Raw genomic sequence first — 13702 nt, 5'->3', positions numbered from 1 at the left:
GCAAGGGCAAAAAGGAACTATTGAGACTTCATCGGGGCGCCTGGGTGGCTCAGTGGGTTAAAGCCTCTGCTTTCGGCTCGGGTCGTGATCCCAGGGTCCTGGGATCGAGCCCCGCGTCGGGCTCTCTGCTCAGCAGGTGAGCCTGCTTCCTCCTCTCTCTCTCTGCTTCCTCTCTGCCTGCTTGTCATCTCTGTCTGTCAAATAAATAAATAAAACCTTTAAAAAAAAAAAAAAAGAGACTTCATCAAAATCAAAAGCTTTTTGCGCACCAAAGGAAACAGTCAACAAAACCAAAAGACAGCTGACAGAATCGGAAAAGATATTTATTTGCAAATGACTTATCAGATAAAGGGTTAGTATCCAAAACCTATAAAGAACCTATCAAACTCAACACCCAAAGAACAAATAATCCAGTCAAGAAATGGACCGAAGACATGAACAGACATTTCTGCAAAAAAAGACATCCAAATGGCCAAAAGACACATGAAGAAGTGCTCAACATCACTTGGCATCAAGGAAATACAAATCAAAACCACAGTGAGATACCACCGCACACCAGTCAGAATGGCTAAAATTAACAAGTCAGGAAATGACAGATGCTGGTGATGATGCAGAGAAAGGGGAACCCTCCTACACTGTTGATGGGAATGCAAGCTGGTCCAACCACTCTGGAAAACAGGATGAAGGTTCCTCAAAAAGTTGAAAATAGAGCTACCCCACGACCCAGCAATTGCACTACTGGGTATTTACCCTAAAGATACAAATGTAGTGATCCAAAGGGACACATGCACCCGAATGTTTCTAGCAGCAATGTCCACAATAGCCAAACTATGGAAAGAACCTAGATGTCCATCAACAGAGATGAATGGATAAAGATGTGGTGTATATATACAATTCCATTAAAAAAAAAAACACACACACACAAAATCTTGCCATTTGCAACGATGTGGATGGAACTAGAGTGCATTATGCTGAGTGAAATAAGTCAATCAAAGAAAAACAATTATCATATGATATCTCTGATATGAGGAATTTGAGAGGCAGGGTGGGGGTCGGGGGAAGGGAGGGAAAAATGAAACAAGATGGGACAAGGGAGGGAGACAAACCATAAGAGACTCTTAATCTCAGGAAACAAACTGGGGGTTGCTGGGGGAGGGGGATAGGATGGCTGGGTGATGGACATGGGGGAGGGTATGTGCTATGGTGAGTGCTGTGAAGTGTGTAAGCCTGATGATTCACAGACCTGTGCCCCTGAAACAAACAATACATTATATGTTATTAAAAAATAAACACTTAAAAGGCAACCTACCCGATGAGAAAAAATATCTGCAAATCGTGTAAGAGGCTCATCTCCAAAATATACAAAACACTCTTTCAAATCCAAACAAAAACTGAATAAAAACAAGGGAGAATATGTGAATAGATACGTTCCAAAGGTGGCATCAATCTGGCCAACAGACACAGAAAAAGTTGTTCAACATTACTAGTCGTCATTAGGGAAACATAAAACCATAATCAGCTACCACCTCACAACTGTTGGAATAGCAATCATCCCAGAGACAGACACCAGGTGTGGTCAAGGGCATGCAGACGATGGGACCCTGTGCACTGTTGATGGGAATGGAAACTGGCACAGCCACTGCAACGAACACTATGGAGGTTCCTAAAAAAATAAATACAACTACCACATGGCCCAGTAATTACTCTACTGAGTATTTATTTGGAGAACACAAAAACACTCCCTCAAAAAGAGAGATGCGCTCCCATGTTCACGGCAGCATTATTCACAATAACCAGACTGGAAACACAGACCGTGGGAGCATCATGCTAAGTCACTCAGACACAGAAAGACAAAGGCCAGATGCTCTCATGGACATTCCACATGGGAAAAAAAAAAAAGTGAACACATAGATAATAACAGATTGGATTGGTGGTCGCCAGATTCGGGAATGGTTGGGGGAAACGGGTGCGGGTGCTCAAAGGTGGCATGTTTGAGTGATAAAATCTAGTCATGGAATGTTCTGCACAGCATGGAGATGAAAGCTAACCCTACAGGATGGGGTACAGGCTCCCCCACAATCTGAAAGTACAGCGATCCTAGGAAACCTCTCACAGCAGAAATGGTGTAAACTGAAGGAGGAATTACCATTCACTTCCAAAGAAAAATGAGTGAGCATGCTCAGATTCCAAAAGTTCCTTCTCTTTGGCTTCTCTTAGTTGTCAGGATACAACATCCTAAGGATGCCCAAAATAAATGGAGATAAAGCACAGCAGGTGCTCAATTCAGGCACAATTCAAAGTGCTGGTGGCTGGACACAGAGAGCGGTGCCTGGGAAGGGGCTGGTTGGGGTGCACGCCGCCTCTGTAGTGGTTCCCCACAAAACAGATGCTGAACATGATGCCCACTTTTTGACTTTTTTCATTAGAGGGAAATTCTCTTCAGGTTTCTTCCTGTGACTGAAGCTAGGTAATAATGTAGATCTTTTCCAAAACCCAAGTGTCTTACCATGAACTTCAAAAATTGGGGGAGACTTGGACTTGAAAGTTGCGGAGGGGGTAGAAGTTCAGAGTTCTTCTGGACACAAACATCAGCAGGTCCACTGTGAAAGGCACCTTCCTTGGCAGGTAGAACACAGACTACCTCCTTCCCCCGGGAACCTTCTCCTTCCCCTCCCTTGGGACAGCCAACAAGAGCTGGGAGTTACCTCAACTGCTCCTTTCTTCCATTCCCAATATGGAACCCATCAGCAAATCCTGTGAGCTCCATCTTCAACAGGTACCCAGAATAGGACCAACCACTCCTTCCAAGGCCACCTGTCTGGTCCACACTAGAGCCCATCTCTTGCCTGAGTTCCTGGAAAAGCTTCATCGTTGACCTCCCTTGCCCATCCTCAACCCTGTGTCATCTGTTCTCAACACTGTAGCCAGGATGGCCCAGTGAAACAGGATCCCATGGGGTCACAGCCCTCCAATGGCTTTCTGTCACCCTACTGTCATTTCCCTGAGGTCTTGTCCTAAGCTGTCTCCTGTGGCCATGGGGCTTTCTTGCTGCTCCTGGACACACCTGGTATGCTCCTGCCTCAGGGCCTTTGCATATGCTTTCCCCTCCGTTCAGAAGGCTCTTGGTGTGATATCACTCACCTTTACACCTTGACTCAAGCATCACCTTCCTAGTGAAGTCCCACCTGGCCCCTATGTGAACAGCAGACACCACCACCACCTTCCCTTGAGCACCCCAGCCCTGTCTCCTGCTTTATATTTCCAGAGCAGTTATCAGAGTGACCAGTCCATTTCGGCAGGGGAGAAACAGAGGCCTACACGAATGGTTTCACCACTGACTGCCTCTGACTTCCTGGTCTAGAGTCCTGGGGGAAAACGTAACCAGAGCTCTTGCACGGCCAGGATGCCCGGAACAAGGGGTCCCCCTACTGCACCCTGAAGACCATCAGGAATGAGCCATAAGAGGATCCATTTGCACATGAAACCTGAAACCAGACACCTTCCTCGATTCCAGGTGAGCATACAAATGTGCTCATCTGAGAAAGCTGAGCAGAGAAGCGTCCCAGGGTCCAAATCTCCCTCTGGCCAAGGACCTGGGATACAGACATCCCTCCTCCCTGCACCAGCCACCTGTGATTGACGTCCGGCATCCTCCTGTGCTGGGGCAGAATGCTGCACCCGTCCCTCTCTCCTGGGACATCATCACAAACCAGGTTGTGCTGCACAGTTTTCAGGAAGGAACGTGCAGCAGCAGCAGGAACAGGCCGCCCGGGGTCAGTCTCAGTCTCGCACATCAGGGCCCCTGCAGAACTAGAGCTTCAAGGAGACTGGTGCCCCATGTGGCCTTGGAACCTAATGGCAGGAGCTGAGATTTCAGTTCCAAATGAAAATTGGTCTCTTGCACACACACAGGAAAGAGGAGGATTTCTCAGGGGTGTGGCGCTGGAAGAAGTGCTTCTGCCGGCTGAATTCACAGACACCAGGCAGAGGGCACCTGCGGGGCCTTATCCCAGGAAGCAAGGAGCACACGGGGCAAGAATCCAGAATGCTGCCTGTGGGTTGCTTCCCACCAAGCCCCCGGCTGAGACAAGGGCTGGAGAACCCAACAGGAAGCAAGTTTCCTATCACATCTGCAGCAGGAGGGCTGGCTGGGGAGCAGAGCCCCGTCCCCGGAGCAAGTCGGCCTGTGCGTCCAGAGCGATGGCACCGGCCCGGCTCACAGTCTCCCAGCTATGATCTGACTCCCCTGCCAGGCTCAGCCTGCTGACACGGTGGCTCCTAAGACCCAGAGACTGCCTTCGTCCCCAGCGCCATGCTGCTCACAGAGAAGCCAACTCCAGCCTCAAGAACGTTCATTGTTAGCTCTGGAATTCCCTGGATCTGTCTACACTGGCCCACCCAGGTGTCCCTTCCAGATCATTCCTCCAGTGCCCTAAGGCTTCAAGCCACCTTCAAGCCGCCCTTCAAAAGGCAGGAACAGACCCGATTAGGCAGACCAGCCCGTGACTGTGTGTGCAGGAAACTCGGACCACATCCTCCCTGAACAGCAACGCTTCCAAGTCCAAGCTTCAGACCCTCACTCACTGGGCACGGAGCACGTCAGCATGAACCCTGCTCTTTCAAATCTCTAGTCTCCCATTCCTTCAAATCAGAAGCCAAGCTCCAGTCACCACTCTGTTTTCTCCTCAGAGAAGTGAGGAAAGGATAGAATAGAACACCACGTGGCACAGCACACTTCTATCCAAATAGAATTCTGTGTTTCTTCTCATCTGGGCAGCCCTACGCTGCCCATACTAATGAGAGGCACCACACGTTCAGTCCTCATACGTAGATTTGACCTTGTGTTTTCCTTTTGATATTTATTTGTATTTCGAAGTCAATGTCTAGATCGCTTGCTTAAAATAACAAGAATAATAATGACGTGGTGGGGTACCTGGGTGGCTCAGTAGGTTAAGTCTCTGCCTTCGGCTCATGATCTCAGGGTCCTGGGATCGAGCCCCGCATCAGGCTCTCTGCTCAGTGGGGAGCCTGCTTCCCCCTCTCTGCCTACTCGTGATCTCTGTCAAATAAATAAATAAAATCTTAAAAAAAAAAATACTGACATGGTCACATAAAGGTCTCGGTCTCCATAACCAGACAACACAGCTCTGGTTCAGATGAGGATGAACACAACCTCTTCCCAGGAAGCAAAGCCCAGACCCTTAGGGATCCTGACACGCCTCACGGGGGATGAGCTCCTTTGCTCCTTTGCTCCTTTGCTCCGAGGACAGAGGATGCAGGCACCCTTCAGGGCTTATTCTGTTTCTTCATGAATTCCCCAGTTCAAGTCACAAGTGATTCACCGGGTCAGGTTTCAGAGCCCAGGATGGGCCGCCAGGTGAGCGCCCCCTCAAGAAAGGCTAACGGGCTAGTGGGGCTTGTGTTCCATCTGGAGCACAACGAGCCACTCCCCGGGCTCCTGAACAACCCACACTCTCCCTCGGCTTCCCCCTCACAAAGGGCACCACCCCCTGTTACAGCTCTGAGCCTGTGCTTCACTTTAAAAATAATTTCTTTTTTTAAGGTTTTATTTATTTATTCGACAGAGAAACAGTGAGAGAGGGAACACAGCAGGGGGAGTGGGAGAGGGAGAAGCAGGCTCCCCACTGAGCAGAGAGCCCCATGTGGGGCTCGATCCCAGGACCCTGGGATCATGACCTGAGCTGAAGGCAGATGCTGAACAACTGAGCCACCCAGGCGCCCCTCAAAAATAATTTCTAATATCAGAAAGTGGATCATGGAAGAGAAAAGCATGAACACCCACAAAGGATTCTTGGACTATTTCAGAAGAGCGTTTTCCCGTTGTTTAATTAAAACAGGGAAGAAAAACATGCAGATCACCCCTTCCACTAGCAGGTCTGATTCACTCTAGTGATTGAAAGAAGAGCAGGAAATAAAAGAGGAACAGATGTTCTGACGACCCCTCATTTCCACCATCTAACTTTTAAAACGTCACCCACACACAAGGAACGAAGCACAAACCAGCATCTCGCACTGGCAGCTCGGAGAGGTCTGAACCGGAGTGACCGGGACAGATGATGAGGTTGTGCATGTTGGGCAAGGCTGGTGGCCCAGAAGAAGGTACTCTGCCAGCTCTCCATCTGTGCCTCACCTGTCCTCCGCCAGGAACCTACTCACCACCCTCACCACCCTCACCACCCTGACCGTGTCACAACTGTCACACGGGGGACACACAGCCACCCTTGGGACCAGCCCTGCCCACAGCCTCCTGCAGAATGCACTCCGCTCTCCTCCGGGACCCCTGCCAGCTCTCCCCGGACCTGGAGCTCCCCTGTCTGCCGCAAAGCTCCAGGATCCACCCCTTCCAGCGGCAGAAGGCTCCCTCCTGAATGGTGAACGCCTCCTTTCCTCTTGCGTCGTATTTCTCCGCACTCACCTTCCTCCCTGGGCAAACTGGGAGCGGCACATCAACGAAGCATGAACGTGCTCTGAGATCTGAACCTTTCACGGCAGCTCTCCGAGGACTCCTCATGCAATCAGAAACTAGCGCAGCCCACCCCGGGGGTGTTTGAAAACCATCATCTACAGAACAGGAAAGCGGAAAACCCTCCATTTCTACCTCGCTCTTCATGAAGCACAACATGGTCTTTTCTTTCCTTCGTGGACTTCAAATCCGGTTCGTTTCCACGCAGTGTTCATTCCTTTGCTTCAGGGGGAGGATTCCGTGATTCCTCACCTGCAGAAAACAGCCGGGGCTCATCGCAAGCGCCCTCCCCGTAGCCGTCGCCCAGTTACCGCTTCCCCCCAGGACCCTGCCGTCCAGCAACCCTCGGTTTGTGCTCTAAGGTTGAGTCTGCCTCCTCATGTGCCTGTCGTCGTCCCCCACTGTGTTCATCTGTGTTCTTTCTGAAACTCCAGAGGAGGGAAGTCAGTGGGTTTTTGTCTTTCCTTACAGATTCTGCTTAGTTTAACCCACTCTAGGTCCATCCGCATCCTTGCGGACGGAGGTTTCATTCTTTGGGAAGCTGGGTCCTGTTCCCTTGTGCGTCTGTCTCCCACATCTTCTTTCTCCATTCGTCAGTGAACGGACACTGGGACTCCCTCCACAGTTTCACTATTGTTGTTCATACTACTATAAACACCACGGTGCTTGGACCCCACTGAATGTGCATTTTTGTGTCCTTTGGGTAAATACCTAGGAGTGTGATTGCTGGATCCTAGGGTTGTTTGATTGGTAGCTTTTGGAGGAACCACCACACTCGGTTCCAGAGCGGCTGCAGCAGCCACAAGCCCGCCAACAGTGCAGGAGGGTTCCGCTTTATGCACAACATTACCTGCCAGCAATTTCCTAAGGAGGGAGTGGAAAAACCTGTGGGGTAACCTGACTCATGCAGCGACAGGCAAGCAGTTCCAGAAATCCATCCCAGGGGTCCTGAGCCCAAGCCTCTTAAAGCCACCGGCATGTTTCTATCCAGGAAAATTCCCAAACACTCTCTTTCTGACTTCACCACCCATGAAACTACAGAGTAAATACAGCATGTCCAGATATCTAGATGATCCATTGAGTGAAACTAGAAAGTTAAGCTTAACTTTTAAATCATAAAATGTTCCTTGGAATCATTTTGAATTTCCCCTCTGCCCTCATTGTAACTCTCTGGACAAAAAGACTAATCAGTTAGGAAACGTCACCTCTGACAAATGATAGGACATCATCCAAGTCTCTATCTAACCGCAAACACCCACCTAACTCTAGATGCCGGCCATACCACAACAGCCTCGGCCCAATGGAATAAACACTGTTAGATGAAAGAACACATTATATATTAAAAACACACACAGGGTAAATCTCATCTTCCCTTTCTAATCAAAGTGATTGCCTAGGAAAGAGATGTTCCAAGTACCTTCGTAAGCCAGAAATGAACAGAGAAAGTGGGATCCCCTGCCATGTGCTCCCTGCAGGGAAACTAAGGAACTCGGGCACCCACTCTAGACTGCTGACAGCTGCTTCAGTCTGACTTTGTGGCTCCACTAGAGACAAGAGAAATGCTCAGGAGGTTTGGAGTTAAAGAGAAGCTTTACCTCCTGTCCTGACATGGATGTGACATTGCACCCAACGTATCTGCTGCTTTCTCTGAAGGCTGACGTCCTGGGACAAGCTGCATGACTGACTCAGAGGCTGATTTCAGAACCGGGTCTCATTGAGCCAGAGTGGGGAAGTGTTGTCAGGTGGGGATAAGAAGGCACCTTTGACCTAAGGCCTGCACAGCCGCTCCAGCTCCTGGGAGAAGGGGAGACACATGCTGGTTTCTTAAGTACTAATTAGCTTCATTCTAAAGTCGACCAGTGCCATTGACCTCTTCGGAGAAGCGAAGTTACTCTTCCAAATGAACACCTGAACTCATCTGTTCCTCATGCAACTAGAGTGGGGTCTGATTTCCTCCAGCTTCCAGGCCCCCACCTGGAGGACGCTCCTGCAGGATCCTGACGGCCCCATTACCACCATCCCCACGAACACGGGGCAGGACGCTAAAATTGGGGCTTGTTAGCACCACACCCGTGCCTGGGGGGATAGGAACCAGGAAGACCCTCCTGCGCGACCCTGACAGCCCATTACCACCAAACCCAAAGACAGGATGCAAAATACTGAAGCTGGGGAACTACTATGGGGCTTGTTAGTGCCACACCTGTGCGGGGTTGGGGGGGAGACCAGGGACACCCAGCTGAGCTCAGGGTGATGCCCAAGGTCCGTTACCTGCACTGTGCCAGGGGACAGTGGGCACCCCACTGAAGTTGGGGACTGTGTGCTGTCTTTACATGCACTCTTCCTGGGGTACACGGGAAACTCTGAAATGCCTGCAGCCCATCCCACAAGAGCTTGGGTGAGCGGGCGCCCTGGAGCTCACGGGTCTGGGGGATACGGCCAGTTGAAGGACATGGGGCAGAAGAGGGGGAAGAAGAGGGGCGCCTGGGTGGCTCAGTGGATTAAAGTCGCTGCCTTCGGCTCGGGTCATGATCTCAGGGTCCTGGGATCGAGCCCCGCATCGGGCTCTCCGCTCAGCGGGGAGCCTGCTTCCTCCTCTCTCTCTCTGCCTGCCTCTCTGCCTACTTGTGATCTGTCTGTCAAATAAATAAAATCTTTAAAAAAAAAAAAAAAAAGAAGAAGAGGGGGGAAAAGAAAACCCATCTGAGTCCCCACAATGAACTCACTTCATGCGCCCTTCGCGGACCCTACACCCAGGAACCCCACCTGGGCGCACAGCCCGAACTTACGAACTTACCGACTCAGGATCTCTGCCCAGGATCTCTCCCAGAGCCCCATCACCTGCCCCACTTCTGCATCCTGGGGCAGCTCCGGGTCCGCCCACAGAGGTTGTAGCTCCACCCCCCACGTGCTGAATCCCTCGGGGAGGGTGGTACCCTGAGCCCATTGGATGCCACGCCTGCCTGTACTGGGCGACCCGCCCTTACACCCGCACCTCCCTGTTTTTGCAGGTACTCAGGGAGGCGGCGCCTCCTCGCTGGAACACCAGGCAGGGCGGGGCAGGCATGGGCCCCGCCGGGCAGGCTTAGGCGGGTGGTGGGCAGGGCCCTCCCTTCCCCCAGACCCAGGGACCCGTCTGGCTGCAGACCACCCGCAGAACCCTGCCCCTTCTCTTCCTGCACCAGCCCTGCCTCTGGAGCTGTTCCTGGTTCCTGGCAAGGTCCACTGCTCTCAGACCTTCCTAGGCTTGGGCTTTAGGAAATGCAATGGTTTCCCACAGTTCCAAGGCAATTTTAAGATCCAAAAAGTAATGCTCTAAGGGGGAGGAGCTTCACCTTCTGGTCTCACCCATGGAGTGGAGAGTGCTTCTCAGACCTTCAAGCATCCTTCTAGGATTCGTGCTGGAATATATATACATAGACTTGGTTCTGCAAGGAATTTCCAGGATGAATCAGAACAACCGCCCTTCCGTGCTGTTGGAGGTGTGAACCAGGAACATTGATTTTTCACTTAAAAAGAAAACATATTGTCGGCACTAAAGGAACAAACCCTTTTAAACATTTTAGAGCGAAAGGAAGAGAGTTTTATTCAAACCCACATCAAGACAACTGCCTGGGGGGTGCCTGGGTGGCTCAGTGGGTTAAGCCTCTGCCTTCAGCTCAGGTCATGATCTCAGGGTCCTGGAATCGAGTCCCGCATCGGGCTCTCTGCTCGGCAGGGAGCCTGCTTCCTCCTCTCTCTCTCTCTCTCTCTGCCTGCCTCTCTGCCTACTTGTGATCTCTGTCAAATAAATAAATAAAAATCTTAAAAAAAAAATAGCTGCCTGGGAGACATAATCTTCACAAGGAAGAGAGTGCTCCGGGGGAGGAACATTTGGGGCAGGTTTCTATATTCGTTCTGTTTTGTTTTACATACAGAGTTACACATCATCATGAGGAAGAACATTCCAGAAAGTTACAGACTTTTTCTTGTGTTTTCGGTATGCGCAAGTCAGTATGACTTTAATCTTATGGGAGCAGGAGAGGTTCTTTTGTTTTTCTTATCTTTATGTTTGCAATGACATTTTTTGTTTCTCTTTTTCTTCTTGAAGCAGATGTACAACATGTGCTTGGGCCAGAAATAGGGCCCAAGCTCTGAGGTTTTGCTTGGTAAAATGTTAAAGGACAGCTACCCCGGGAGCCCAGGATCCAGGTCCACGGCTGGCAAAAGATAAAAATTTCCATTATCATTCTAATTACTACTAAAGGAAGGAACTTGAGACAAAAACACCTTTAACAATACCACCTAGAGGGGCTCCTGGGTGGCTCAGTGGGTTAAGCCTCTGCCTTCAGCTCAGGTCATGATCTCAGGGTCCTGGGATCAAGCCCCGCATCGGGCTCTCTGCTCAGCAGGGAGCCTGCTTCCCCCTCTCTCTCTGACTGCCTCTCTGCCTACTTGTGATCTCTTTCTGTCAAATAAATAAATAAAATCTTAAAAGTATAAAAATAAAAAAAAATACTACCGAGAAATCAAAATGATGCATACAGAAAATTACCTGTTCTGTGGTCAAGGAGGTAACAGAGGTGTTCACAGAAGTTGGGCTCCTCCCTTTCTCCTGCCCAAATCTCTGAAACACACAGATAATTTAAATTCAGAATTTTAGAACCTCCTGACATCTTAGAGATGTCTGGCACCATTCCCTTGGACTACTGAATAAAATAGAGTAGCTCATTGTCACAACACTAATTTAAACATGAAGCCCCCCTAAAGCTTGGATACACTGTCTTAGATCTTTCCCTGCAGATTTTGACTAATGTAAGTCATAGTCATACCATATAAACACTATGATGGTTGGGAAGTAAGTAATCATGCGTAAGGGAATAGTTTAGCAATGTTTACAAGCATTGTCTCACTTTGTAAAATAGACTGAGCTGAGTGTGTTGTTGTTGTTTTTTAAGATTTTATTTATTTGCCAGAGAGAGAGAAAGAGAGAGTACACACAAGCAGGCAGAGAGGCAGGCAGAGGCAGCGAGAGAAGCAGGCTCCCTGCTGAGCAGGGAGCCCGATGCGGGACTGTATCCCAGGACCCTGGGATCATGACCTGAGCCGAAGGCAGCAGCTTAACCAACTGAGTCACCCAGGCATCCCTGAGCTGAGTGTTTTTAAATACTATTTCAGACCTGTCTTACAGCACACTCTGTACATACCAGAGCCTGAATCAATTTTTAAAAGATAGTTCTTTCAGTAACTTTAATATCAGGAAAAAAAATGTCTCTATTCCTAGGGATCTTTGCGTATCTTACTCGGAGGTCCTCCATTCCTAATGATCATGATGGGCAGAGGTGAAAAGGCTGGCTGAATTCATTCCACTTGACCACACAACAAGAAAATCTGAGACTTGAGATATTTCCAGATCGAGAAGACCAGAGATAAGAGGGAAATAGTGCCATGTATGGAATAACAGGGATTTGGAGCCCGCTTGGGGATCCCACTTAGGTTTCTGACACTCAAACCCTCTGTGACTAGAATCATCTCTGAGCCCCTGTCTAACCATCTAGAAAATGTGACTCATAATATCTGCATCATAGTTTGGATGTTAAGAGGGAGAATTTCACAAAAAGCTGGTGTGATGGCTCTCAGGAGCAGGTGCCAGGAAGCCATGATTACTATGGCTTACTATTACTATTCTTTTCCAGAACAAAGAATACATGTTGAATCTATATTTCTAATAGATGACTCACAAGATGATTTTTAAACCTTGAGGAAGGTCAAGAAGCTGCTATTGTGTCATATTTCACTCAGAAATCATGCTGTTGGACTGCTGAGGACAACACAATAGCACCGTCATCACTAGGAGTGGGGAGCTCCCATTTCAAAATGGCCATGTTGGGGGGACCTGGGTGGCTCAGTGGGTTAAGCCTCTGCCTTCAGCTCAGGTCATGATCTCAGGGTCCTGGGATCGAGCCCCGCATCAGGCTCTCTGCTCAGCTGCTCAGCAGGGAGCCTGCTTCTCTCTCTCTCTGCCTGCCTCTCTGCCTACTTGTGATTTCTCTCTCTGTGCCTAATAAATAAATTTTAAAAATTTTTAAAAAAATGGCCATGTTGTCCCTCTTAGCTCAGGGCCACCAAAAAAGGCAGTGGCAGTTGGGGGAGGCCAAGGCTGCCAGGTGGAGCTTTTCCTCTATGGTCAAGAACAAGACAAGAATGTCCACCGTCACCATTGTTATTTAACATAGTACTGAAAGTCCTAGCCTCAGCATCATACAACAAAAAGAAATTAAAGGCATCTGAATCAGCAAGGAAGCAGTCAAATTTTCACTATTCACAGATGACAAGATACTCTGTATAGAAAACCCAAAAGACTGCACCAAAAAATGAGTAGAACTGATACATGAATTCAGTAAAATTGCCAGACACAAAATAAACGTATAGAATCTGTTGCATCCCTATACACCAATAATGAAGCAGCAAAAGGAGAAATCAAAGAATCAATCCCATTTACAACTGCACTAAAAACCAAAGATACCTGGGAATAAACCTAACCAAAGAGGCAAAGCATCTGTACTCAGAAAGCTACAGAACACTCATGAAAGAAACTGAGGAAGACACCAAGAAATGGAAGAATGTTCCATGCTCATGGATGGAAGAACAAATATTCTGAAAATGTCTATGCTACCTAGAGCAATCTACACATTCAATGCAATCCCTATCAAAATACCATCAACTCTTTTCACAGAGCTGGAACAAATAATCCTAAAATTTGTATGGAACTAGAAAAGACCCCAAATAGCTAGAGGAATGTTGAAAAAGAAAACCAAGGTTGGTGGCATCACAATTCCAGACTTCAAGCTCCATTACAAAGCTGTAATCATCAAGACAGCATGGTACTGGGAATCTTGCGTGGCTCAGTCAGTTAAGCTGCTGCCTTCGGCTCAGGTCATGATCTCAGGGTCCTGGGATGGAGTCCCACATTGGGCTCCTTGCTCGGTGGGGAGCCTGCTTCTCTCTCCACCTCTGCCTGCTTGTGCATGCATTCTCTCTCTCTGACAAACAAATAAATAAATAAATAAAAATTTTTAAAAATGTGTTAAAAAAAAAAAAGACAATATGGTACTGGCATAGAAAGAGACACATATATCAATGGAACAGAATAGAGAGCCCAGAAATAGACCCTCAGCTCTATGGTCAACTAATCTTCAACAAAGCAGGAAAGAATGTCCAATAGGAAAAAAGACAATCTCT

The sequence above is a fragment of the Martes martes genome (genome assembly GCF_963455335.1).
Source record: "Martes martes genome assembly, chromosome: 17".
Lineage (NCBI taxonomy): Eukaryota > Metazoa > Chordata > Mammalia > Carnivora > Mustelidae > Martes > Martes martes.
This window is presented reverse-complemented; position numbering follows the sequence as displayed.